This window comes from Sphaeramia orbicularis, chromosome 8 (genome assembly GCF_902148855.1).
Source record: "Sphaeramia orbicularis chromosome 8, fSphaOr1.1, whole genome shotgun sequence".
NCBI classification, from domain to species: Eukaryota; Metazoa; Chordata; class Actinopteri; order Kurtiformes; family Apogonidae; genus Sphaeramia; species Sphaeramia orbicularis.
Window position 1 is genome coordinate 22,169,166 of NC_043964.1, and position 27,302 is coordinate 22,196,467.

At 35.8% G+C, this 27,302-nt stretch overlaps 1 pseudogene; it reads right to left on the reverse strand.

The window, feature by feature from the left end:
* LOC115424272 (disintegrin and metalloproteinase domain-containing protein 11-like) overlaps nucleotides 1-27,302 on the reverse strand; it is a 51,193-nt pseudogene that overhangs the window by 3,157 nt on the left and 20,734 nt on the right.

Here is a 27,302-nt window from a genome sequence, read left to right on the forward strand (position 1 = left end):
TGAATCAATCATCAGAAAATACATGATTTTCACTGAAAAAAATGCAAAATACAGAGGATAATATTGTAATAAATGGTGATAAATCATGTAAGAAAGGTTAAATCTAGAGAAAAAAAAATAATTTGGGAACTGCCGCAAAATTATCACTGGGTTTTTACAAATTAAACTAAAATTCAAGCACTTATCTGAAAATGCAAAATGCAGAGGATAATATTTTTATCTTTTCCTTTTGTTTAATGTTTTAATATCTATGTTTTTAATGTAATTTTATGCTTTTGTAAAGCACTTTGAATTGCCATGTGTATGAATGGTGCTATCCTAAATAAATTTGCCTTGCCTAATATAATAAATGGTGACAGTTCGCTTACAAAGTAGAGAAAAATGTATTTGGAAGTTGCTGCAAAGATACCTCTAGATCTTAAAGGGTTAATAAAAAGTCCAGTTTGAAAAAATAAATGACTTGAAATGTTCCAAATCTTCCAAATAAAAAAAGAATATGAGGTTTGTTCCTAAAATAAACATTAGGTCATTGATTAAATCCTATAAATTCCTCATTTAAGCACATATGATAAAACTTATGTATATTTACTATATTTTCTGGTGATTTTCATAGTTTTTGCATGTTCGATTTAAATTAAAGCAGTCCTTTCAGGTCAGAGTATAAGGAGTGAACAATAGCAAACATGCACAGGTGGAACAGTGCAGAAGAAACACTTCAGCGAGGGCATATGGGATTAGGGTGCTGCCTATAGGAGAAAAACAGGAGAATGCAGGCTAAAATAGCACCAAAGGCAATGCATATTAATAGAATGTATGCTAAAGTAAATCCACTGTAACACTGCACTTATTTTTACTGTGAGGTCGGGGGAAACTTCAAGATGTGGCACCAGTGGAGGAACGTCTATGATACATGTGCTGCAGTGGTGGTTTTCCTGGCAGATTAGCGTCTCGGTCCTGCCCTATCGCTTACTATGAAAGGGGGGGAGGTGAAGGGAGAGAAAGAGATGCAGGATGGAGCTCGGAGGGGGGGTTTAATCAACGATTCGGTCAAAGAAAACAAAGAACCGGTGTGATGTTTCATATGGAGCTTAACGCCAGAAGCAGTTCAAGCATTAGCACGGCTCAGGCTTGACTCCCCGTTTCCCCTCCCCGGGAAAGTTGGGCGATGAGTTGCATACGGGCATCTATTTTAGAGAGAGGTGAGAGTGGGAGGGGCAGGGGGTCCTTTAGGTAGAAGCAGACAGGTACACAAAGGCATGCCAGAACTCTTACTTAAATCCCCATCCTGTTCCCCCTAGGACTATAGCTGCCAGGAGAATAGCACCTGCGATGGACCCTATTATGATATTGGTGCCACTGGGACCTGCGCAGAGGAAGGAGGGGAAGGGGGGGAGGAAGGGTGCGGAGGAGGAGGAGGAGGAAGAGGAGGAAGAGGAGGAGGAGGAGGGGGCAGAAACAAAACAACACCACTAAAAAACACACGTCAGAGGACAGCCTCAACACTGTACATCAACGACATCAAGTAGAGAGAGGAAGAGAGAGGCAGATGGTGAGGATACCTGCAGAACAGAACGAGAAAGAGATGAAGAAAGAAAAGAGGAGGAGGAGGAAAGAAGAGGGAGAGAAGAAGAAGGGCGAGGAAGAAGAAAGCAAGAAGAGGAAGAAGAAGACAACAAAGAAGAAGCAGAGAGGAAGAAAAGAAAAGAGGAAGACGGAGAAGAGGAGGAAGAAGAAAAAAGAAGAAGTAGGGAGTGAAGAAGAAGAAGGAGACGAAGAAGAGGGAGAAGAAGAAGGAGGAAGGAAGAGAAGAAGACAGAGAAGAGGAAGAAGATGAAAAGAAGGGGGAAAAGAAGGAGGCGAAGATGGGGAAGCGAGAGAGAGAACATGAGGAAGAAAAATATAAGAAGAAGAAAGAAGAAGAAAAAGAAGAAGAAGGGAGACCCCACAGGGGATAAGAGAGAGAAGAAGAAGAGGCGAAGGAAGAGGAAAGAGAAGAGGAAGAGAAGGAACAGAGAAGAGGAAGAGGAAGAAGAAGAAGAAGGAAAAGAAGAAGAAGAAGAAGAGGGGAAGAAGAAGAAGGAGAAGGAGAAGGAAGAAAGAAGAAGAAGGAGAAGGAAAAGAAGAAAAAGAAGAATGAGAGGAACAGAAGAAAGAAGAAGTAAGAAGAAGAGGGGAGGGGAAGAAGAAGAAGAACCGAGAGGAAGAGAAGAAGAGAGGAAGAGAAGAAGAAAGAAGGAGAAGAAAAATGAAGAAGAAGAAGAACCAGTACGTGGGGTGGAGGGTGGGAGGTGGGAGAGTGGCGAACGGCCGGGTGAGCGCAGGGAGGTCAGGGAGACAAACGGTTACCGAGAAATAAACCAAAGAAAAACCAAACAGAAAAAGGAGAGTGTTGTATTACTTTGTTCTCATTGCCACTCTCCTGCTCTTTCAGCTGGACACCCCTTGCTCAGGGTGGCTTTGGCTCCTTTTGGCTCTTTTTGGCCCTATGAGAACAGCTGCTCAATTGCTCTGTGTCTTGGCAGACTGCAAGAAAGTAAGGAAGACACTTGAAGAAAGGCAGTGCCTGCAAGAAGTACACACACTGTCCACAAGCACCGCACGCACCACACACGTACAATAATAACATACTACACATGCACATATGCTCTAATGGGGTAAACATGTCTTAACACACACCCCACACACTCCATACACTGAAACCAAGACTCCACAGGAAGGAAGAAAACACTGTGTGGTCTAAATACTGATGTTCTTAAAAACAATCAGGTGAACTACTGTTTTTCTTGTGTGTGTTTTTTTCAGGGTTTTGTATCAGTACATAGAGAAGCTACAGTGGTGATGGGTGGAGACTATGAGGGGGATATGAGAGGCGGACAGAGAGAGAGGTATGGTCAGTCTGACAGGGGTTATGGACCTTTCTTCTCAGGACCCGGGGGGACCGTGGGCTCAGGGATGGGGTCAAAGACGCTGCAGTCCTTGCCGGTGTAGTCCCGGTCGCAGATGCACTTCACCTCGTTGCTGCAGGTCTGAGGAATAACGGAGAGGGTACATCAGACAAACAGACCATCAAACTGTCATAAAAGCATCCAGTAAAACACTGGTTCCCAACCTTTATGGCAGGGGTGTCAAACTCATTTTAGTTCAGGGGCCACATTCAGCTAAATTTGATCTCCAGTGGGCCGGACCAGAAAAATAATAACATAATAATGTATAAATAATATCAACTCCAAACTTTTTTCTATGTTTTAGAGCGAAAAAAGTAAATTTACATTATGAGATGGTTTACATCTACAAACTATCCTTTCAAAAGATGTGAATAACATGAACAAACTAAAAAAATAAGTGTAATTTTAACAATATTATGCCTCAGTTTATCATTTACACATGTATATTATAACTTACAGATCACAGTGGATCTACAAACACACAAAACATTTAGTAACAGACAGAATATTGGTAAACCTATATATAATGACAACTCCAAACTTCTTTGTTTTACTGTAAAAAAAACCATTAAATTATGAAAATATTTACTTTTATAAACTATCCAAAAAAAAAAAAAAACACCCTGAAAAAACTGAAATTTAAATTAAAAAACGTAAGAAAATTTAGTGCAATTTTAACAATATTATTCCTCAATTTATCATTTCTACATGTGCATTATGGATCAGATCTACAAAGACACTAAATTCTGAGGAACAGGCAGAAAAAATTGTTAAAATTGTGCTTAATTTTCTTTAGACATTTCAGGTTGTTCATTTTTGTTCAGGTTGTTCACATTTTAGTGTTTCAGGATAGTTTGTAAATGTAAATATTGTCATACTTTAATGTTATTTTTGCACTAAAACAAAGAAAAAAAATTAAGTTGTTAATTCTAGATTTTTTTTGGCTTAATTCAAGATTTTTTTACTTAATTAAAGATTTTTTTTTTTTTTGCTTAATTCAAGATTTTTGTACTTAATTGAAGATTTTTTTTGGCTTAATTCAAGATTTTTTTTTACTTAACTGAAGATTTTTTTGGCTTTATTCAAGATTTTTTGCTAAATTTGAGATTTTTTTTTTGGCTTAATTGAAGATTTTTTTTACTTAATTGAAGATTTTTTTTTGCTTAATTCAAGATTTTTGTACTTAATTGAAGATTTTTTCTGGCTTAATTGAAGATTTTTTTGGCTTAATTCAAGATTTATTTATTTTTTTACTTAATTGAAGATTTTTTTTGGCTTTATTCAAGATTTTTTGCTAAATTTTAGATTTTTTTGGCTTAATTGAAGATTTTTTTTACTTAATTGAAGATTTTTTTTTTTTTTGGCTTAATTCAAGATTTTTTTTTCCTTAATTCAAGCTAAATTTTTTTGCTTAATTCAATTCAAGACTGTGGAATTTTTGCACTTGGCAAAAACATCCCAGGGGTAGAACTGGACCCTTATAGCGGCAGCCGCTACAGACACGATGTGGAAACGGCAGGAGCTCTCTTCCCTTTATGCATATTCCTCCAGCCATTTCCACATTTCAGCCATTTTTTGCGTCGTGTTTCATCCATATAATACCATATGGTTGTACTGCTGCTGTCAGGTGGCTGTGCGAACCTCCGTTTCCCACAATGCACGTTGTGACAAAATTCCAAAGTTACCTCCTGGCTCAGTTTGTAAACAAATGGTTTTGTTTATGGCGGATGGGACTTCGAAATTGTTCACCATATTGCAAGAGATTCAGGTGAGTAATCACAAAAAGATTTACAGATTCCTGATACTTAGGCTATGACTGAGGTTTTACAGATCTGATGAAAAATCGGTCATGAAAGTCTCCCGCACCTTTAAAAGAGGTGAAAATTATTACAATCACGTCTGTGTCAAATTCATAGAGAAATCCTCAGCAACTCTGACCAGAACACGGATGGAAAAAGCTACAAAGACATAACTTCAGGTGTGTAGTCTTAATATGCAGGTTTTGTCACAGTTTGATATTTCAGTTTTACCACACGCCTGACTTTAAGGTGAAGACCATCGCATGTGGAAAACGATGCATAATTCAAAGGGAATCAGTACATTTTTCTCTCACTATTGACTGTAATACAACTTTTTTCCTGAAATCAGGTCTCATGGAGAAAAACCTGAAGGGGCGGGACTTCAGCTGTTTATTACCACAACCACGTCATCAAAATAGTGCAGACTGATCTGAGAGCAGCTTTCTCAGCTGGTGGGCTTCACACATTCATTTGAACTGGGTTTACAAAGAGCAGTGTAATTGCTTCAGACGCTGCCTGATGTCTTTTATTTTGACAGATGCATCAGAGGTGTGCAGTATCTGACTGCTGTCACACAACGCAGACATGTGATTGACAGGTGACAGGTGAAGTTCAGGTTGTATGAGTGTGTGGGTTAAATAAGGATTCACCAACAGTAAAAATAAGATGGGACTGAAACCCAGAGTGTGGCATGTCAGAACTGAATAAATGTTGTTTACACTCAAAACACACAGTTTTCACTTGATGTGCATTAAGTGAACACAGACAGTTCCATAAACCTGAGTTTTTCAGTTGCCCAATCGTTTAGTCAGTTTATTATAAGAATAATGCACTCAGTGAAATCTGTATAATTTGGTTTAATAGCCCACATCTTACTAAATAAATCAGAAAAAGCTTCAGACACGTAACGATATACTGTGGTTATTAGAAGTACTGTTTCACATGCAGTTCAGTCTTTCCCACTTTTATTTGGTCTAAAAAATTTCTAATATCTCTATAGTTCCATATTAATAATAATAATAATAATAATAATAATAATAAAGCTGAAGGTTAAAGAGACTACCATAAATTGTCCAAAGCAGTTTTTACTTTTAATTTAATGTTAGATAACAAGCACACGATGTTCTACTTTTTAGCAAAATAAAGTTTTTGGGATTTATTGCATGGTTTTACACCCACATTACTCTTTTCCACTGTGGGTGCTTGTTAATTTAATGAATTACCTAAGTCCAAATGATGGTTTTTGATCTTTCTGGTCTCGTCAGCTTTATTTTACATCAGATCTTAATACTCTCAGGTCCCTTTCAGACCACGAATCCCTAGAAAAAAATAATCTATTCATGCCTGTCTGGACAAAGTAAGCTTCTTATTTACTTCAAAGACTTCTGTTTTAATCTACAGCTAAAAACGTGACTGGGTAAATTCTAAATGACTATATAATACTGCAGTTAATAAAAATCGATGAAACAGAGACACATCTGTTAGTGTTAAAGGCACCAACTCAATATTTAACCCATGAAGTCCCAGAGCCACTTTGTGAAAGAATTTGTCTCTATATCTAACTTTTCCTAAGTGATTTATCACCATTTATTAGAATATTATCCTCTGTATGTTGCATTTTTTAAGTGTATATCTGGTATTTTCCTATGTTTAATTTGCTGATCATGTAGATGTTCATTAAAACTCAGATTAAAGTTGAAGGTTATTATGTCAGAGACAGAGAAAACTAAGTAAAAACTGATTTTTTTAAAGCAAAGATGTCAATAACTGAACATAAAAACAAGCATCTACATCCACTGTCATTTATCAACCTCCATGGCTTTTACTGGTGAATCAGTGTTGTAGAAGATGATGGTGTTTCCAAGGTAACTATGGACCCTCTGACCATCCAAATGGGTCATTTCTGATGACCACGAAAAGATGACAAACTGCATTTTACACCAATTATTTGCATGGATTGATAGGATTAGTGGATCAACAGGTATGAAACAGTTTAGATCAGTAGATGCTTTTAGTCGCTGGTGGCTGTTTAGGTCTTTATGGGTTAAAGTGAAACAACAAGAATCCTTTACCCCGTGGTCAGAACAGATGCGTCCAAGTTTGATCCAGGGCAGGTGCTGAGGTTAAAGGCCACCACAGGGAGGCAGCGTCGCTTCCAAACACATCATATTGGGACCGCAGGGAGTCCCGTCCTCCACATACCCGAGATCTGAGCCGTCCTCCAGCAGGACATGTCCTCCTCTGAGAAAAACATCCAAATAGGTCAAATGGATGGTGATGGGAGATGACAACATTCTAATACTGATGCAGCAGTTAAACCCGAATACTCACCGGCAGTCCAGGTACTTGTTCTGGTGGTAGAGGGTGAAGCTGGTCAACTCACCAAGCAGGTCTCCGAACTTTGGGTTCATAGTCACGTTGGCACAGAACAGAAAGCCGCATAAAACATCCCTAAACATGAAAAGTAAATAAACACCCAAATTACACCTAAATGCACCACTGAACGACACAGAAAATCATTCCTGCCTGTTTAACTGTTTCACTCCACCTTATAACCACATATTTATAATTACACACAACACTATTTTTGCGCTTATTATGTATATTTCTTTAATTATCATAATTACAATATATTGTCAAGCACATATACAAATTGCTGTTCTAATTTTGTGTTTTAATATGTATATTTGGTATATACAGGGTGGGGAAGCAAAATTTACAATGAACATTTAGTTGTTTTTTCTCAGCAGGCACTACGTCAATTGTTTTGAAACCAAACATATATTGATGTCATAATCATACCTAACACTATTATCCATACCTTTTCAGAAACTTTTGCCCATATGAGTAATCAGGAAAGCAAACGTCAAAGAGTGTGTGATTTGCTGAATGCACTCGTCACACCAAAGGAGATTTCAAAAATAGTTGGAGTGTCCATAAAGACTGTTTATAATGTAAAGAAGAGAATGACTATGAGCAAAACTATTACGAGAAAGTCTGGAAGATACTATTAAAGAAGAATGGGAGAAGTTGTCACCCGAATATTTGACTTAACTTGCGCAAGTTTCAGGAAGCGTGTAAAGGCAGTTATTGAGGAAGAAGGAGGACACATAGAATAAAAACATTTTCTATTATGTATAGTTTCTTGTGGCAAATAAATTCTCATGACTTTCAATAAACTAATTGGTCATACACTGTCTTTCAATCCCTGCCTCAAAATATTGTAAATTTTGCTTCCCCACCCTGTATATATGTTTGTATATTTAGAGCTTTATATATGTATATATTTATATCAATCCAAGATGGCGCAACGTACAGATGCCTCGGTGCTTTGCACTCTTTATAAAACTGTCTAATTTGCACTATGTAAAAAACTGTATTTGCACTACAATAATTTATATATATACATAAACATATATTGTTACAAACTGTATTCCTGTACATATCCACTCACTGTATAAATGCTTCAATTTGCACTTTCTGTACATATTACAATGTAAAAACCCACTGTAAATAATATACACATATACATATATTTTTAATAGAGCGGACCCACACACCCACTCACTGTATAAAAACTCCAATTTGCACTCTGTACATATCACACTGTAAATCCACTGTAAATCTCAACCCATTGTTGTCTCTGTCTCCAGTGGACTGTCTACATTGTGTCTCGGTCCACATGTTGTCTGGGTTCATGTCAGAACTGTATGTCGTGAGCATTGTAAAAACCGAAGCCAAATTCCTTGTATGTGTTCACATACTTGGCCAATAAAGCTGATTCTGATTCTATATGTTTTTTCTTTTTCTGTTGTATTGATAATGTCTTTCATGCTACTTTTTATTATACTTGAATGGAGTGACTGTACACCCCATAATTCCCCCCTTTGGTTAATAAAGTATTCTGATTCTTTAAGCTGAGGCACAGATTGGAGTAAACATTGTTGCATGATTTTATGAAGACATTTGATGCGGATGGTGTCACTTACGGCTTGTTACACTGCAGCCAGCCCTGACCGTCAGGACCGGTACCACAGTTTCCCTTCTCCGTCCCCTCGGCATTCAGCTTCTCGTAACAAAACCTGTCTGCAGAATCTGAAAGGGCAAACAAAGTGTCACAAATCAGACTATATCAAGCAGAATAAGTCTGGAATATTGATGACAAACCAATTGTGGTGTAAGTGCAAATTTGACTGTTCCATTTTATGCAACTTTATACTTCTACTCCATTGTATCTTATGCTATGTTCACACTGCAGGTCTCAATTGATCAATTCCAATATTATTACTATTTTTTAAAATAGTAAATAAACACTTTAATATTTGTACATATTCGCAAAAAATTCAGTTGGTTCTGCCTCTTAAACTCAGATTATTGTTGAGAATTTATGTATTTATTTATTTTTAATATGCCATGTAATGTATAAGAACAAAATAAATTTCCTATGTTGAAAGGAAGATGTGAAAACAACACTGCAATATTGATGAATGGTTTTGGAAAAACATTACAGAAGTCAAGGCTGATTCAACCCTTATACACGACTTTTTTTCCTCAATTCCATTTTTTGCTGAAATTTTTTGTGTGGGTTGTTCACATTATAATTCAAATGGAATGTCTGAAGTGACCTACATGTGCAGAACAAGTGAATATACACTTTGCTGGGTTCTGTCACATATCAATGACATAAAATTCACATGAAAAGTCACGTTACAAAACATCAGATGTATTATGTATTCAATTTAGGTCTACATATGAAAGTGACCTGGAGCTGATTAGAAAAAAAATCAGGCTGTCATAAAAAAATTTAAAAATCAGTCACATATGAGCAAAAAGTCAGATTTGGGCTAATTTTACCAGCAGGGTGAACATAGCATTAGAGACAAATACTGTATTTTTTTATTCTTCAGACTGTAATTTTCTATTTCCTTTCCTGTCCTTGTGTTTGTCATAAACTGAAGAGTGAAGTTTTCCTTTATGGGCTAAGAAAATTCTCCTCCAATGGAAGGTAATACACTCTTTAAACCCTTTCATGCAAACTGGTCACTACAGTGGACAGCTAGTTCTCCTGCTGTTCTCTTCTACATTCATGGATTTTGTTGTTTTAGTTTCTTATCAGCCCAATACAGTGGATGCTTATGCACCATCCCATACACTGCAATTCATACCATTACCATTAAACCTGATCTGTAGTAACATATTTAAGAGTAAAATCAATTGCTAATTGTTATTAGACTGTAATTAACAGGGTTTTTTTTTTTTTAAAGAAAAGTTGTTGTTTTTTTGCACGTTATCTGAGTGAGTAACAACTAGTATTATAGTAATCTTAAAATGTGAGAAAACATCAGATTAGCAGCATTAAAAATGTTTTTATTTCATAGTGTGAAACTGCTGGCTGTAGAACAAATTGCCCTTGGGGATAATAAAGTTTACCTTGACCTTGACCTTGATAGTTTTCACACAGTATGACAGTAATGCATATTTCTTTGCATCAAAATTAAACACATGGTGTCCAGCTGAGTGGACATTTTTGGAACTCCATGAAAAAATAGGTTCATAAAAAACATTCAATCACATAGTTTTTTTCATGCGTAAGAAGAATAAAAACACTCAGGAAAAAAAATCTTGATTAAGTTCTCCTATTTCATTGCGTGAAAGGGTTAAAAACATGTGGAGTCAGTGTAAAAAGTACAATGACGAAGCTGATAACAGGTGAAAGTAGCAAAAATACACTAAATACAGCGTATATCAACATAAATATTGATTTTTATGCGGTCATTTATAAGGTGGTAAAGCAGTAGATAGACCAGGGAAGTGTCTGTACCAGAGGAAGGAGCTGAGACTAGATCTACTGTACGTTCCTACCTTCACCTATTGTCATGAACTGGTGCAGTGACTGAAAGAACCAGGTTACAGAAATAAATTTTCTCTGCAGGAACACTGGACTCCCCCTTAGAGACACTTCCAGAGGAGCCAACTGAGGTGGTTCGGCCATCTGGTCAGGATATGTCCAGGAGGTGAGATCCCAGGGCAGACCCAGGATACGCTGGAGTGATTATATCTCTGGCCTGGGAACACCTCAGTATCTGGGAACTAGAGGAGGCAGCTGGGGAGAGGGGAAATCTGGGCTTCTCTGCTCAGGCTGCTGCCCCCACGACCCAGATAAGTGACGTAGATGGATGGATCTGGTACAAAACCTCTACGCCTTCCAGAGACTCATACGGTTCTGCATACCTGTGTTGAGATTCCCTGTTTTACGGATGTCCCTGAACTTACTCCTGGATCACATCTACACCTGGACCTGACCACCATGTCAGTCTTTTTTCTGATTTAAACATTTTGAGAATCATGTGGTGAATGGAGTTACAATTACACTTTTTATACTATATTTACCTCCGTCAAGTGTAATGGCGAAGGTAAATATAGTAGAAAAAGTGAAAAGGGGGGGGGTTGTCTGTCTGTGTGCAAGATTACTCAAAAGGTTATGGACAGATTTTGATGAAATTTTCAGGCAATGTGATACTGGCACAAGGAACAAATGCTTAAATTTTGGTGGTGAACGGGGTAGGGGGGGTGATCTGCCTTGGTGGAGGTCTGCGCTCTGCGAGTACTTTTCTAGTTTGTTATTACCTCTGCCAGAAGGTATTGTGATCACTTTGCTTTGTGTGTTTGTTTGTTTGTTAGCAACTTTACGGGAAAACTATTACAACCATCTTTACCAAATTTTACCCACAGATAGGCCTAGGCCCTGGGACGAATCCATTAAATTCTGGGCCAAGTAGGCCAAAATTCAAGGTCACAGCAAGGTCACAAAATCTCAAATTTTCCTAGCTCTCATCATTGAGCAATTTTCAAAAATCATAAAAAATTCAAAACGACTCCGACTAGCCTCCAATTTGATACACCTGTAGCTTATAACAATATCTTGTATCTGTCCACAAATTGTCCACATCCACTGTGAATGAGGACTCTGTTGACATTTCAATTTAACATTGAAAATCCCATTTACACATTTTTTCATTTGACTCAACAAATACTGATTGGAATTTAAATAATTTGACATACACATGACTGGTACCAAGCTTCAACTTTTTCGGCTGTATGGAACAACCTTGAAACTGTTTGATTTAGAAAGAAATAGTCGATCCACACATGCACACCGTTCAGGGTGCTTGGAGGAGGTTTGCGTTCTCTGAACACATGTTATATTTAATTATACTTTACATACTATATTCTGATGCTGATACACTTTGACTAAATAAGGTTTTGAATGCATTACTTTTACTTGTAGTGGAGCATTTTTACCCTGTGGTGAAATCTGAGCACTACCAAATATGTTATCGCTTGCATGTGTTTGTTGTAAACTTACTATAACCCCAGAGTCCTTTGCACTGTCCATCACGAGTCCTGCATCGCCCCCCGTAACAGCGTCCCTGAAGAGTTGAATAAACATATTTAACATCATCAAACAGTGAGCAGCAGATCAGAAAAGATAACACAAATGCACTCCTACCTGAATGCTATCACACATGTATCCGTCCAGCTTGTGCACATTGTGTGGGCACTAAAAAAGAGGAAAATCCACACAGTAATGATACTCTAGATCACAGGTGTCAAACATGCGACCCGGGGGGCCCAAATCCAGCCCCCAAAGGGTTCAATCCGGCCCCTGGGATGAATTTGTGAAATGCAAAAATTACACTGAAGATATTAACAATCAAGGATGTTAAAATCATTTTAGGGCATTTCAGTCTAAAGTGGAGCAGACCAGTAAAATACTATCACAATAACCTATAAATAATGAAAACTGTAAATTTGTCTCTTTGTTTTAATGTCAAAAAGAAGTAAAATTACACAAAAATGTTCACATTTAAAGACTAGTCTTTTAGAAAAATGTGAACATCTCAAATGTCTTAAGAGAAGTATGTGGAATTTTAATAATATTCTGCCTGTTATTTAATGTTTTGTGTATTTGTAGATCCACTGCGATCTCTAAGTTGTGATTCACATGCATAAATGATAAACTAAGGTGTAATATTGTGAACATTGCACTTACTAATAAATTTCAGGTTGTTCACATTTCTTATGTTATGTTCAAGTACAATTCGTAGATGTAAACATTTTCATTTCGGAATTTACTTTTTTCACTTGAAAGTTCTTATCCTATTATTTATATTATGGCCCACTTATTATCATGTTAGGCTGTATGTAGCCCCTGAACTAAAATGAGTTTGACACCCCTGCTCTAGATCATGGGTGTCCATTTCATTTTAGTTCAGGGGCTACATACAGCACAACGGGATCTCAAGTGGGCCGGACCAGTAAAATAATAGGCATAATTACTTTTACATACCTAATAATTCACATTTTTCACTTTGTTTTAGTGTGAAAAATGTCAAATTGCATAATAAAAATAAAAATAACCTCAATAACCATGTAAACCTGACATTTGACATTTTTGTTTTTTAGACACATCTGGTCCTACCTGGCTTGAGTCTCCGGTGCAGGTTTCTGGGATATCACAGTCGTTCACAGCCTCGCGACACACAACACCTCTTTGCTCGTACTAAAAAAATAGAAAAGGTAGGTTATTAACAGCCCAAAATGTTGTATATAACCATAAACTTTTTAATAAATCCAAACTTTTAATAAATGATGTTAAAATGTTCTTACTGATACTGACTAATCTATGGGTCTGTACAGTTTATCTCAGATTTTCTTGAAAACACTGTGTTAACACTTCTAGGCCATGAGACATAATAATAAAGTCATTATATGATGTTATTATTATCGCTAAGTTGGCGTTGTTGATTCCTCTTTATATTCCTCTCAATAATCATCTTTGACTAATGCAATGATTACATTCTCAGTCCTAGTTACACCTTATCTAACAAGAACAAGTGGTGCCAGGCACAACAAGCCCCGCCCCTCGCACATATTGTAGCTTATTTTGACTTCAATCCAGCTGATGTCATCGTGTATATGCGTGTGATGATGTCAACATATCAATAGCCTCTGTATATGTGCTAAGTCTGAAGTAAACTGAAACAATGCTCATTTGAAATTTGCCCATTATAAGTAAATGGTTAAAGAAAAAAGATTTAAAAATTCATAAAAAATTGGAACTTTGACTTAATTTTCCCAAAATGTAACCACATCTATTCTAGGTCACTGGCAATCTATAAACCAAATTTGGTATGAATTCAACAATAGTTTTTCTGCTACAGACATTTGAAATTTCACCCATTATAGGTAAATGGTAGAAAAAAAATTAAAAATTCATTAAAAATTTGAACTTTGACCTACTGTTCCCAAAATGTAATCAGATCTATTCTGGATCACTGACAATCTATAAACCCGAGTTGGTATGAATTAAACCAATATTTTGCTGCTAGACTGTTAACAAACAAAGAAACAAACAAAACCGATTCAAATTTCAACTTCTGGCTACAGTACTGATGGGCCTGGGGATTTATGTGACCACTAGAGGGAGTAGTGAGTCCACTGGACACAGCTCCAAATGAAAAGAATGGAGTTTGATGCTGAAAACACTGTGTTTCTTCTACACAGGCGAGTTTGATTATGAGAAGGTATTATTATGGAATGTTATTATCTTTGCTAAGTTGCCGTTTGTTGATCCATGGTTCAGACTAAACTGTGACAGTAAACTGTGACAACGAGGCCAGGTTGGACGATTCATAACAGATCTTAGTGCAGCTACTGACAACACAAACTGTACAGAAAACAGAGGTAATTTGTGGTTTTACTTTAGCTGTTTTCCATCTAAAAACAGAGCTAGACTAGCAGAGACTCAAAAACAGTCTCTATCCAACAGCAATAACCACCCTCAATGCCATAAAAAACAATCTCTAACACAACACATATATACAGTGACGGGATCGTGCAATGACAGAATGAATGGCTGTATGTGTTTGTTTCTGTATTTATTTATTATTGTGGTGTTTGTGTTGTTGTTGTTTTTTTTACTATGCACTGATTGATACTTTTTTAAAATTTTGTTGTACATGTTGCATGTTACAATAACAATAAAGGACTATTCTATTCTATTCTATTCTAAGCTAACAGAGCTATAAAGTAAACTATCAGCTGATGTGGCACGTGAAGATTATAAGACAGTGTTATTTTGAACTACTGTTAAAATAAGCGGCTATAAGTTTTAGTTTGAAGATACAAACTTGATGATACCACAATACAGATGTGTGAAAACAATAAGCTTTAAACTTTTTTTCAGTGAGTGATACAGTCTGTGGATACGTAAGGTTGATTTGTCTGTGATTTTGGTCCTAAGTGTGTTGTAGAAGGCGTTTTCCCTCCTGGTACTGAGAGTTTAGAATATTAATCCTACAAAGAACCACTCTGGGACTTTAACTAAGACCTCTTTGTTATTGTCTCTTTCTCTTAGGAGCATAGAAACTTACACTTCACTGTTGTTTTTCACACAAAATAGGAACAGATCTCCAATTTTTTGGTAAAAATAATTTGTTTTTTCTTAATTAGCAACACTGACCAAGCTGGATGTCAAACAAAAAACTCTCTAATGAGATGCAGAAATAAGTGTTAGTGAGATTATTTCCTGCCAACATCATTTTGTGACAAATGTGTTTTGATTTTGCTGTTAAATGGCCTCTTTATCTCCTCTTGTCACAGTTTTTTAAACCCCTGTAAAGTACATCTCTGCTACAGTATTTATCTGTCTATCTATACAGGTCACCTCACCTTACAGCCGCTGCAGCAGAGTCCATTACTGCACATGGCGTCGTGGGTAAGCGTACATTTCTTACAGCATGCGCCTCCACTTCGTGCACACTCCTGCAGCAACACACATGAAAATAAGCTGTCGGCTGAGTTTGAACGCCATACCGTCCAGTACCCCACATGAAGACAGAAGGTGGAGGCTCCGCCCATCTGCATCAGGCTGCGTTCATGCATAGAGATGTAAAGATACACAGTGTCCAAATGTGTACTCACCACCTGGGATCCACAATCACACTCCTCGCCTGCCTCCACAAAGCCATTCCCACACTCTGGAGGTCAAACAGCTTGGAAAAAGAGAGGAGCATATAGAATACAAGAACATATATGAGTGAGCGACAGATGGGTGAGGAATGAGATACGTCTGAGAGAGAGGGAATGGCTGGCTGCTGATACTGTCGCGGAAAAAATTATTAGACTACCCCTTGTTTTCTTCAATTTCTTGTTCATTTTAATGCCTAGTACAAACTGTTTTTTACATTTGTTTGGACAAATATAATGATAACAACAAAACAGCTCAAAAGAGTTTAATTTCAGAGCTGATATCTATCCATTTTCCATGTTTTCTTGATAATAACCAACATCACTTAAGTTCTTACATCAATAGCTATGGCATTGTACTGACAAAAAACAGTGCTTTAGGCATTCCATGTTTTCTTTTCTGTCTGTTTTAGTCACATGATACACACAGGAGTTAATATCTGATTGCATAACCATTGTTTTCTGATGACTTTGGATGGTCTAATAATTTTTTTCCGCAACTGTAGAAGAAAACAGGAATGTTACTGTAGGGCTGGGTGATAAGTGGCTAAAAACTAAATCTATGATCGACTGTAATCCATCTACGTTTAAATTACAAAAATTATGTAAGTAGTTAAAATAAGTTGCAGCACTTACAAAGGTGTCATTTTTGGAAACCAAATTTGGAAACACCTGGTCTTCCATTTTTCTTTTTTTCAGAGAAAAATGCATTTTCCTATTATTTATATACATCAAATTAGATAATTTAATAGTATGAAGATTTATTTTGACCAAACAAATATATAAATGTACAGATACTGGCATAAAAATCTCTTCAAACAGTAGATTTTGAATAAAATATGTTGTTATGTCATGTTTTTCACAAGTTTAGGGACCATGCAAACTCCTTACAGTATATACATGTGGGTTAAAGACTGTGATTAATGCTGTGTCTGCGCTAAGGTAAATATTCTCCAAAAATAGATGATTTTTTTTTTTACATTTCGGCCTCTTGCCCACACAGAAATGGTATTTTAGGTTACAAAAACTGATCTTTTTAAACTTTCCCATGTGAAGACTATCGAAAATGTGTTGTGTTTATCTGTGTGAACATAGAAAGTAGAAAGATTAGAAAACAACTGGCATTGTGAGTAATTTTTCTCCTATCTGTTATTGCTTTGTGGACTGAAGCTGCACCTGAAACATCAAATCCAGGTGTATAAATCACCTATAAACCCATGTAAAGAATACAAATCATGTATCACTTATGGTAACTTCATTTTAGAATTTAACTTATAGCATTAATAATTAAATATCTGTTTAGAAAAATACCCATCTTTGTGTGAGTGTATTGATACATGAAAAACACTGAAAAAAATGTTATGGTGTTTACTTCTACATATTTTGTGTAGTTTTAAAATGTCACCCCCCCTCAAAAAAAAACCCCTAAATCTCTTAATATGAATGTAACAAATAACAGCATGCACATGTCTATCAGAAATGATAAAAGACAAGGTGTTTCCAAACTTTTGATAGACACTGTAATAGTAGTTTTAAATCATGTGAAACAACATTAGTAGGGAATGATTCCACAAACACATCCACAATGAATGCAAGACAACAAACAGCATCATTTTCTGGCATGTAAATGAAACTATTGTGCTGTTCTTCTGGCTAAGATTGTCTTGATTGTTGATTTTTGTATTATTATTTATGTTTTACTTGTTCACATATATGTTAAATTTCATTGCATGTTTGGAATAAACCATTAAATCAAAGCAAATCAAAATAATTTTGAAGCAGAAAAACCTCTCCAGAGGAAGCACTTATATTTGCAGTTCTTAGTGTTTGAGCAGATGGTGTAAATGTTGTCTGTACACACTCCATATTACATCCATTCATTAATGTAAAATAATCGTTAGCTGTACTGTTCTGTTTTTGATTATAACACTAAAGTGGAACATTTCTGACTGGTACCTACAGTAAAAAAGAGACTGAATCTGAAACTGAATCCCAGCCTTGTTTTGACGTTCTATAAGTGACTCTATTTTCTGGTGTAAACCTCTTCTGATAACCAGGCCTCACCACATCCCACATGCACACATGGCCCTCACCTTGCTGGGCTTGTTGAAGAGGCAGCTCCCGCCCCCCTGGAGCAGGAACTGGATGTACTCGTCAACACTGCAGCGAGAAAACTTTCTGGGCAGATTGTATCTGAATTCGCAAACACACATAGAGACACAAAAATGATCCAGAGCAAGACATGAAGGAAACGAAAACAAAAAAGCACAATGAGTTTTGCCAAAGCCACTGTGGGTGTCTGTATCTCTTTGCAATCTGACAGAAATGTTACCATCTGTACAAGGATATTATTCAAATGAATAATTGAAATTAGTGTTGCTCCATCTGGAATGAGGAGCTGAATCTAAATCACTCATACAATAAGTACATTTAATTCAACATTTGTAGTGTTTTTCACGCTGGCCAACCTGCTGATGTCTGACGTTCCGACACATTTACTCTATGCATCAGATACAAGCTGTGATTATCAGCGGCTCGGCTCATTGCGGACTGAGTAAAAGTCACGACCTCCTTCTGTTACAGGTGTTTAATTGTCTAATTGAGTGAAATGAACGGAACAAATCACAGCTTAGAGGGAGCACGACAAGAAAACAGTCCTGCTGTCTGATGTTTAACTGTGTCAACAAACTGGGAGGAAATGCCGTGCACAGGTGCGTTATGCTTTTTAATGCCGCTCGTTTTGTTGTGCGTCGGTTCGGATATTTACCCCGTGTCTTCCATGATGCAGCCCAGCCAGGTGTCCGGACACCTGCAGTCTCCTGGGAAGAAGATCAGACGCAAAAAACACAGATAAGACAAGGAAAGAAGGAATGATGATACGAATGCATTGTGATTTGTATTTAATAGAGCAAGATACTGAACTCCATTATTATTTTTTTTTAAATACAGGATTTCGCCAATGATTTTCATTCATCTTTATTATTAATCCTATTATTTTTAACCCTTTCATGCATAGTGGTCATTACAGTTGACAGTTATTCTCCAGCTGTTGTCTTGTATATTCATGGATTTTGCTGTTTTAGTTCCATATCAGCCAACACAGTGGACACTCATGCATCATCTCATACACTGTAATTCATACCATTACTGTAACTTTGCTGTTCTTCATAAACATGATCTGTACTAACATGTTTGAGCGTAAATCAAGTGCTTGTTATTGTTATTAGACTGTAATTAACAGTTGTTTTTTTTTTTGCTTTTTTTTTTAACAAAATGGTTTCTTTTTTGCATATTAACTCCATGAAGTGAGTAATGACCTGTATTAGTGTATGTTAAAATGTGAGAAAACATCAGATTAGCTGCATTAAAAATATTTTTATTTTATAGTTTTCACACAGTAAACCAGTAAATACATTTCTTTGCTTCAAAAATTAAATGCATAGTGTCCAGTTGAATGGTTATTTTTGCAACTCCATGAAAAATAGGTTCATAAAAAAATGTTAATCGCACTGTTTTTTTAATGCCTAGAGGAATAAAACATCCAGAAAAAAAAACCTTAAGGCTCTCATAATTCATGCATGAAAGGGTTAATGACAGCTTTAACTGTAGAAAATGTTGAAGACCTGAAAATTAAAACTAAAGATTTGTTCTGTAATTTTTGCTTGGATAAAATTGAAAATGGTGTCGAAAAATGTATTGTTTTTGACGCCAAGGTATCAATCTAATGTAGGAAAATTCTGAACAATAACTCTACCAATTTACTGAGAATACTTGCCATATTGTGATATCCCAAAATAATCACAAATATTTTGAACATCATAAGAAACATCTCCACTCACCTGAATAAAAGTAGTTGCTAAAACTAACAAAAGCTACTTATTTTATCATTACTTCCATATGTACCCATTGACCTTTTACAGTGTGACTAATTATGGCTTATTTAGAGTTTAGAATGATTTTTGTAAATAAGTCATGTCACATCTGCCATGTTCAAGTGCAAACGGAATATTATTCATTAAAAATGTTTAACAAATCTATGCCAGTCAGTGACTCTTATTTGTAAATTGTGTGTAAAATGAAACTATCATTAGATTCATCCTCCAGTAGTGGAATAAAGTAATAACAGAGTAGACAATATTGACAGTATCACTGATTGTTATTATTTATGTTACGATTAATCGCCAACTCAAATTTTAGACCCCTGGCAGAGAACATGTTGTGATAAATCAGCTTTAAATTTCAAGTATAGTAGACTAAAATATAAGGTTTTTCTTTTTTGTTTTGTTTTGTTTTTTCCCATGCATTTATTTATTTTATTTTATTTTATTTTATTTTAAACTTTATTTTGCAGTTTTTCATTAACAAACATACAATTTACAAACATAGACACAAAAAGAAATGTATCCTCCCACCCCCAGGGCTCTTAAACAACAATAAAAAAAAAATAAAAAAATACAAACATATAGTCAGACAGGAACTTCTCATCATATTGTGGGTGAATTGACATATTGAGCATATTATAAGTAGTTATAACCATCAAGATGTATCATTGAAAAGAAAATTCTACAAATTCTATAAAGGGACTCCAGGTCAGGGGGAAGTTTTTGCGGGCTTTACATACACTACAAACAATAGTTAAGGATATTTCTTTTTTTTTTTGTCATTTTTTTGTTGTTTTTGCCATTTGTAAATAAAACTATGTCTGATCCAAGGTTATTATCGTTAACAAAAACTAACGAAATGACGATAACGAGAATTGAAAAAACATTTTCGTTAACTGAAATAAATAAAAACTATAATTAAAGAAAAAATGATAACTAACTGAAACTGTATTGTGTGCTTACAAAACTAACTAAAATGTTTAAAAATTATGGACAAAATTCCCTTTGCTTTCGTCTTTGTCAATGTCGGATTGATATGAAATCGATTTATTTTGCTATAGCAATTGTAGCTAGCGGCACCACATGACACTTCACGACCTGTCACTTCTCATCACTTGTGGTTTAAAGTCGTCTTCTGGTTCCCACTCTACCTGGAAACATGAAGACTAAAGTTGGGAGAAAGCAGCAGAGTCCTGTCTGGGATTTATGGGAATATAATGGCGAGGAAGATAAAAGATTTGACAAAGCTAAAATGAATACTAAAACTAAACTAAAATTAAGCATTTAGAAAAAAAATGAAAACTAATAAGAACTAGCAAACCTGCTCTAAAAACAAATTAAAACTAACTGAATTAGAGAAAAAAAACGGCAAAACTAAATAAAACTAAACTATAATGAAAAATCCAAAGTATTATAACCTTGGTCTGATCATTTAAAAAAATGTGTTTCAGTTCAATTCACACACAAAAAAGTAAAAAGGGCTGTGCAAGAATCCCAACTGAAAAAAAAATAGCCCAAAATTAAAAATATCCTTAACATTTTGTTTGTAGTATATCTTGTATCTCAGTTTCTCTAAAGGCAAGAAAGACAGTACATCTGTCAACCACTGCAGAAATGATGGGGTTGAATTTGATTTTTTATTTATTTTTTTCAGTTTTTCTCTCTTTTTTCCTTCCTGAAAAGGTCAGTTTGTTTACTCACTGTTCTTGTGCTGAGTACCTCCTATAGGCACATATGTATTTTAACTACTGCGTTTTTAGTACCTGTATTTCATCTGTTTTTCTGCTTCCTCTTTTGTCTTTTTTTCTTTTCTAACTCTCAAAAACCCACTGTGAGCAGGTGTTATAAATTATCCTTTTCCTCCAAACAATACACAGCATCTGGTGCTTGTGCATAATTGTAGGCAGCAGTTCCAATTCTATTGTTATGTCCAAGTTAAATAAACACAATCTAAACTAATGTAATTTAATCCTCCGCAGAGGTATGCGGTCTATAGTGCACTGTGCTCCTGTCCTGGCGTTGAATAATGGACCTAATGGCTCTTCAGCATTAATCACTGAGCCCATTGTTCAGTGGCAGTGATGCTCCAACCACCTCCCCTCCTCTCTGGACGCAGGTGACTAATCACCTAATGGAGAAGTCTAATTACAGAAGGGAACTGTTGGACAGGGATATCAACACCCCCCCCACACACACCCAGATATCAACCCCTCCCTCACAATCGCCCTCTGCCTTTATCCTCCCCTCAGCAATCTCCTTCTAGTTATTTTGCAGATTTATTCAGCTCAGTGCTTGTTTTATAAATCTGTCAGTCCCTCCTCACTAGATAATAATCCACTATCCAGAGTCTTTTACCTGCAGAGTTGCGTATATTGTTCCACCTCATCCCGATGTTCTGGCCCAGGCTTTGGCACAAAGTGATGGCCATGACACCGACATTCCCGTACTGGAACGGACATGTCAAATCAGAGGTTTTAATGAGAAATGTAAACATTAAAGCAATATTAACCCTTTCATGCATGAATTATGAAGAAAGGTACCTAGATTTTTTTTAGATTGATTTTACTACTCAAAATTAGGCTACAGTTGAAATGCATTTTGAATTTTCTTTTAAAAATATGGTTTTATTCAGAAGATATTTAGCCTCCTGAGACCCAGGAAAGTATAAGTTTAGGCATTTTTTCTTTAAATCATTGCCCATTTTGGAAACATCATGATGCAACATTTTTTAGATGCATTTTTAAAATTTTGTCTGTAATGTCCTTTGTGGTAGACAGTTTTGTTTTTTTTTTGTTTTGGGTTTTTTTTTTTATAAAGCTGCGAAACTCTTGTCCACAAACATGGACAGAAAACCCATAGCTGGGTCTTAGGAGGTTAACTGTATGAGATCACAGCACAGTCAAAATATCTAAAACTAAGATGATACTTTTTTCATTGTATTGCATAAGGTCTATAGAGACTGCTCCCATGTGGTTTGGAGAATATTGCCTTAATAACCCTTTGAAAAGTGAGCTTAAACTATGTGTCCACAAATGTGGGCATCATGCATGAAAGAGTTAAAGTAATATATACATGTAGCAGAGCATGTCAGGACAAACATCAGGTTCACACATAGTATTTTATAGGACTGCTTTTAGATTTAACCCTTTCTTACGTGATTTATTACCATTTATTAGACTATTATCCTCTGTATTTTGTTTCTTTTCAGCGTAAATCATGAATTTTTCTATATTCAATTCACTGATCATGTAGATGTTCATAAAAGCTCAGATTAAAGTTGAGGATTATTACATCAGAAACAGATAAAACTGAAAAAAAAGTGACTTTCTCAGAATATATACCAATAAGTGAACATAAATCAAGTGTCTCCATTCATTGTCACTGATCCAACTCCATGGGTTTTACTGGTGAATCAATGCTGTAGAAGATGACGGCGTTTCCTTGTTCACTACAGAGCCACTGAACGTCCAAATGGATCATATCTGATGACCATGAAAAGATGACAAACTGCATTTTACACCAATTATTTACATGTATTGATAGGATTAGTGGATCAACAGGTATTAAACATTACAGATGAGTGGATGCTTTTGTCATCACTCACTTATCTGTAGAGTTATGATAGTGTTTATTATATAGTTCCACAGATGTTCTAGTTCAGTTATCTGTGCATCAACTGCATCCATGTGTCTCCCCCTACTCCCCCAGTCTCTATCTATCTCTATCGTTCTCTCCTTTTCTCTTCCTTTACTCTCTCTCTTTAACCCAAACTGGTCAATGCAGACGGCCATCCTCCAGGAGTCTGGGTCTGCTCGAGGTTTCTGCTGTTAAAGGGAAGTTTTTCCTCGCCACTGTCACTCAGTTTATTTAAATCCAGGTTAAAGACCCACCTGTTCTCAGCTGCATTTGAATAGAGTTTGTATTCATCAGTTCAGATCTGCACTGTTCCTTATAAGCTAAAAGTTTTTATCTGTTTTATCTGCTTGTCTGTTTTATCTGTTTTATCTATTTATCTGATTTTTTTTGTTTTTTCTGGGTTTTTTTTGTTTGTTTGTTTTTCTCATGCCTATACTTTTTACTGCCTCTGCTGTAATGGTTTTAATGTTTTATGTAAAGCACTTTGAATTGTCTTGTACATGAAATGTGATATATAAATAAACCTGCCTTGCTTTGCCTTACCAGTCATAAGTGTTTGCTCCTGGAGGACTCTGTTGGGTTTCTGTAAATTGGCTTAGAGTCTGGTTTTGACCAACTCTATATGTAAAGTGTCATGAGATAACTTTTCTTATGATTTGGAGCTATATAAATAAAATTTGATTTGATTTGATCTTTTGATCGCCAGTGGCTGTTTGGGTCTTTATGGGTTAATTATGACAGTTGCATCATTTTGATAAGCTTCTGCAGAGTGACAGCATTTCTTTCCATAGTTGAATTAATTTTTGGCCAAGACCTTGAATTGATGATGGGAGAGTCAGAGTGTTCTCTTGCACATCCCAGCTTGTCAATGTCATTCAGGTCTGGACTCAGTTTTGTCCAATACATGTGTGAAAATGACGTCTCATTCTCCCTGAAACACTCTTTCATAATCTGAGTCTGCACACTTGGACATGAATATTTCTTTTACTAATTTTACTGATAATATTTGTCTAGTACATATTATACGAATTATAGAAATTCTTTACTGTATTATTGAATATTTCTTTCCTGCTACTTTTTCTTATACTTGCATGGAGCAACTGTGACACACAACACTTTCCTCTAGGATTAATAAAGTATTCTGAATCTAAATGTAAAATCACAGTATTGTTATCTTGGAATATGCCGGCGTCATCAGCAAAGAAAAAAATCCTGTGTATAATTTCTAATATTTTTTGGTTTTCTTCCTCCTGAACCAAATGTCTTTGGGTTTGGGAAACACTTTTTTTGGTGTTTTGACACCAAACAATTAAACAGCAATATAATCAACAGTGAGTCCGTTTACATAACCATAAAAATGTGATAACTGCGAATAATCATATAATTGTAATAATCAGATCTGACATTTTGTTTCAGCAAATCCTCACATTTCTTTTGGAGCATATACATACAGTGATGATAGACTCATAACTTCCTATTATTTGACCATTTTACTTCCAGTTTCTCCCAATTTTTACACACATGCACAAATGTAAATTAATGAAAAATAAATGTGATTTTTTTTTTTCAAATCCAGGTGTGTTAATCTGATTTGTCATAATCAGATTACTGTTTTCTGATAAACTATATCAGGTTATGCTGTTTACATGATCACTTCAATGATCGAATTAATCCAGAAATCGGCTAATGATCAGAGTTTTAACCCTTTATTGGGCGAGTGAGTATTTTTGGTAATTTCCACATACATTACAAGACAGTGGCAGCAACAATTATAGTGAGGCAATAAATCTCAGGTCCAATGTGGTCTACAGGGTCTGTAAAGTCCACCTCTGCATGAACAGTGAGTGTACCTGCTTTGTTAGGTACCATGAAGTAATGGTACTAATGGAAGGAATGATGTTCAAAGGGATAATGTGGATGTGGCCAGTGTCTGGATGAGCACTTATGTTGTAATCTTCTAAAAGTGATGTTCTTTTCACCTTACATGTGTTTTTTCTTGTATTTTTTATGTATACTTCTTGGATTTGTATTTATTTTTTGTCACTTACGGGAAAGGAACCAAATATGGTAACTTCACTGACCTAGATTTTCTTCATGACAAGAAAAAATTTTGAAAAAATTCACAAAAGTAATACATTCTTGTTATGTCCTCCAATAACACACTAAGGTTGAAATTTTGAATTTCAGAATATTTCTGAGTGCCCTATAAAGGGTTAATGCACATGTAAAGGGGTTCATTGAACATAACCCTGGTGTGAGAGTTTTCTTAGCTTTTGTTGCTTTTCACAGCCTTTTGAAGTCTCATCCTTGACAAAAGTAATGATGAATCCACGTTTAAACCTAATTAAGGCTAAGATGAGATTGAAGAAATGTAAAAATAGAATAAAACTTAATACTATAAGAGTGGACTTAGACTTTCCTTACCTCATTGACGCCTCCGCCCTTCGTCAGAGAGCAAACCCCTCCAGTATAGGCCGTCCCAGTGCGACTACTATGAAAATTATGGCCCCTGTTGTGCACAAAAAACACAGCGCAATATAAAATACAATCTTGACTGTCAATAAAACATCAAACAGACCTAATGCAGACATGGGTGAAAGATATGTTTCCTCTTACGATAAAAGATGGACAACATCACACTGCTCTTTGATGTTGTCCTTCCTGTACTTCATGAAGTTCTGCAGCGTAACCAACGGGTCCTCCACGATGGGTATCATGTCTTTAGAGGACCAGGTCTCCATGGCAACAAGAACGATCCTTGTGTTCAGCTGTTCCTTGAAGATCTGCACATCAAAAATGCACAAATCCGGTCATTTTATTGCGTTTTTGGCGTGACTCCTGCACTGTGATATTTTGGGCTATCTGGGATGAGCACATACACACTTTCTGATGTGTGTGTGGACGTTAACAGACCTCTCAACCCAATCTTAAGCCAACTGAACTACGTGAGATGTTTTGGAAATCAGGTTCACAGATGATAGAAGGTGTAATAAAGCTGTTCAGTGGCATTTTCTCTTATCTTTAATAGGTCACCCATCTATAATCGCATTAAAATCCCATAAACAAATATCCCTTACCGCATCTGCCATGTTGACCACTGCTTTGGCAAAGTTCTTAGTTTGGCTGTTGCGCAGCTTTACAAACTGTGGAGGCAAAGACACAAAGATGTTAAACTCTTTCACATAATTTGGAGCTTAAAATCAGCACATTGCAGGGTCAGTCCCCAGACACCTCCTGACTGACCATCTCTGATTTGGTTCATACTGTCAGAGAATAATGTTTTTAGTCCTTGAAAGCACCATACACAATTTCATCTTTACATTTTTATTAATTTTTGAAATTTGAACATGGGCTGTGATGATGATTTTACTGTAAAAACAAGCTGTGCATAAAAAAGATAAAGAAGTTCAAGTCATTAGTTTTAGGTTTTCAACTATTCACATTAGATGCAAGAAATTTTCAGGCGTTGTTTGACTGTAGGAGAAGTCTTTAACTTCTGTAAAGGAAGATGCACACTTGGACATTTCAAGATGCAAGATTCAAGAATGTTTATTAACATTATGTGCACATGATGACATTTTTCTTACAAGTAGTTCTTGGCTGGATAAAAGACAAGACAAGACAAGACAAGACAAGACAAGGTAAGATAAGATAAGATAAGATAAGATAAGATAAGATAAGATAAGATAAGATAAGATAAGATAAGATAAGATAAGATAAGATAAGCCTTTATTTGTCCCACAAGGGGAAATTCCAGGTTACAGCAGTGAAGCACAAAAGCACACAAGAAAAGCACACAAGAGCAGAAGAAGTGCAAAATCAAAAAAATAGGACAAATCAAAAAAGCTATATATACTATTTACAGCATAAAGTAGTAAAACAAAAACACTATAAAGTAGTAAAAAAAAACAACTGGTAAAATAAATAAATAAATAAATAAATAAATAAGTGAATAAATAAATTAATATAAATAAATAAATTAATATAAATAAATAAATAAATAAATAAAA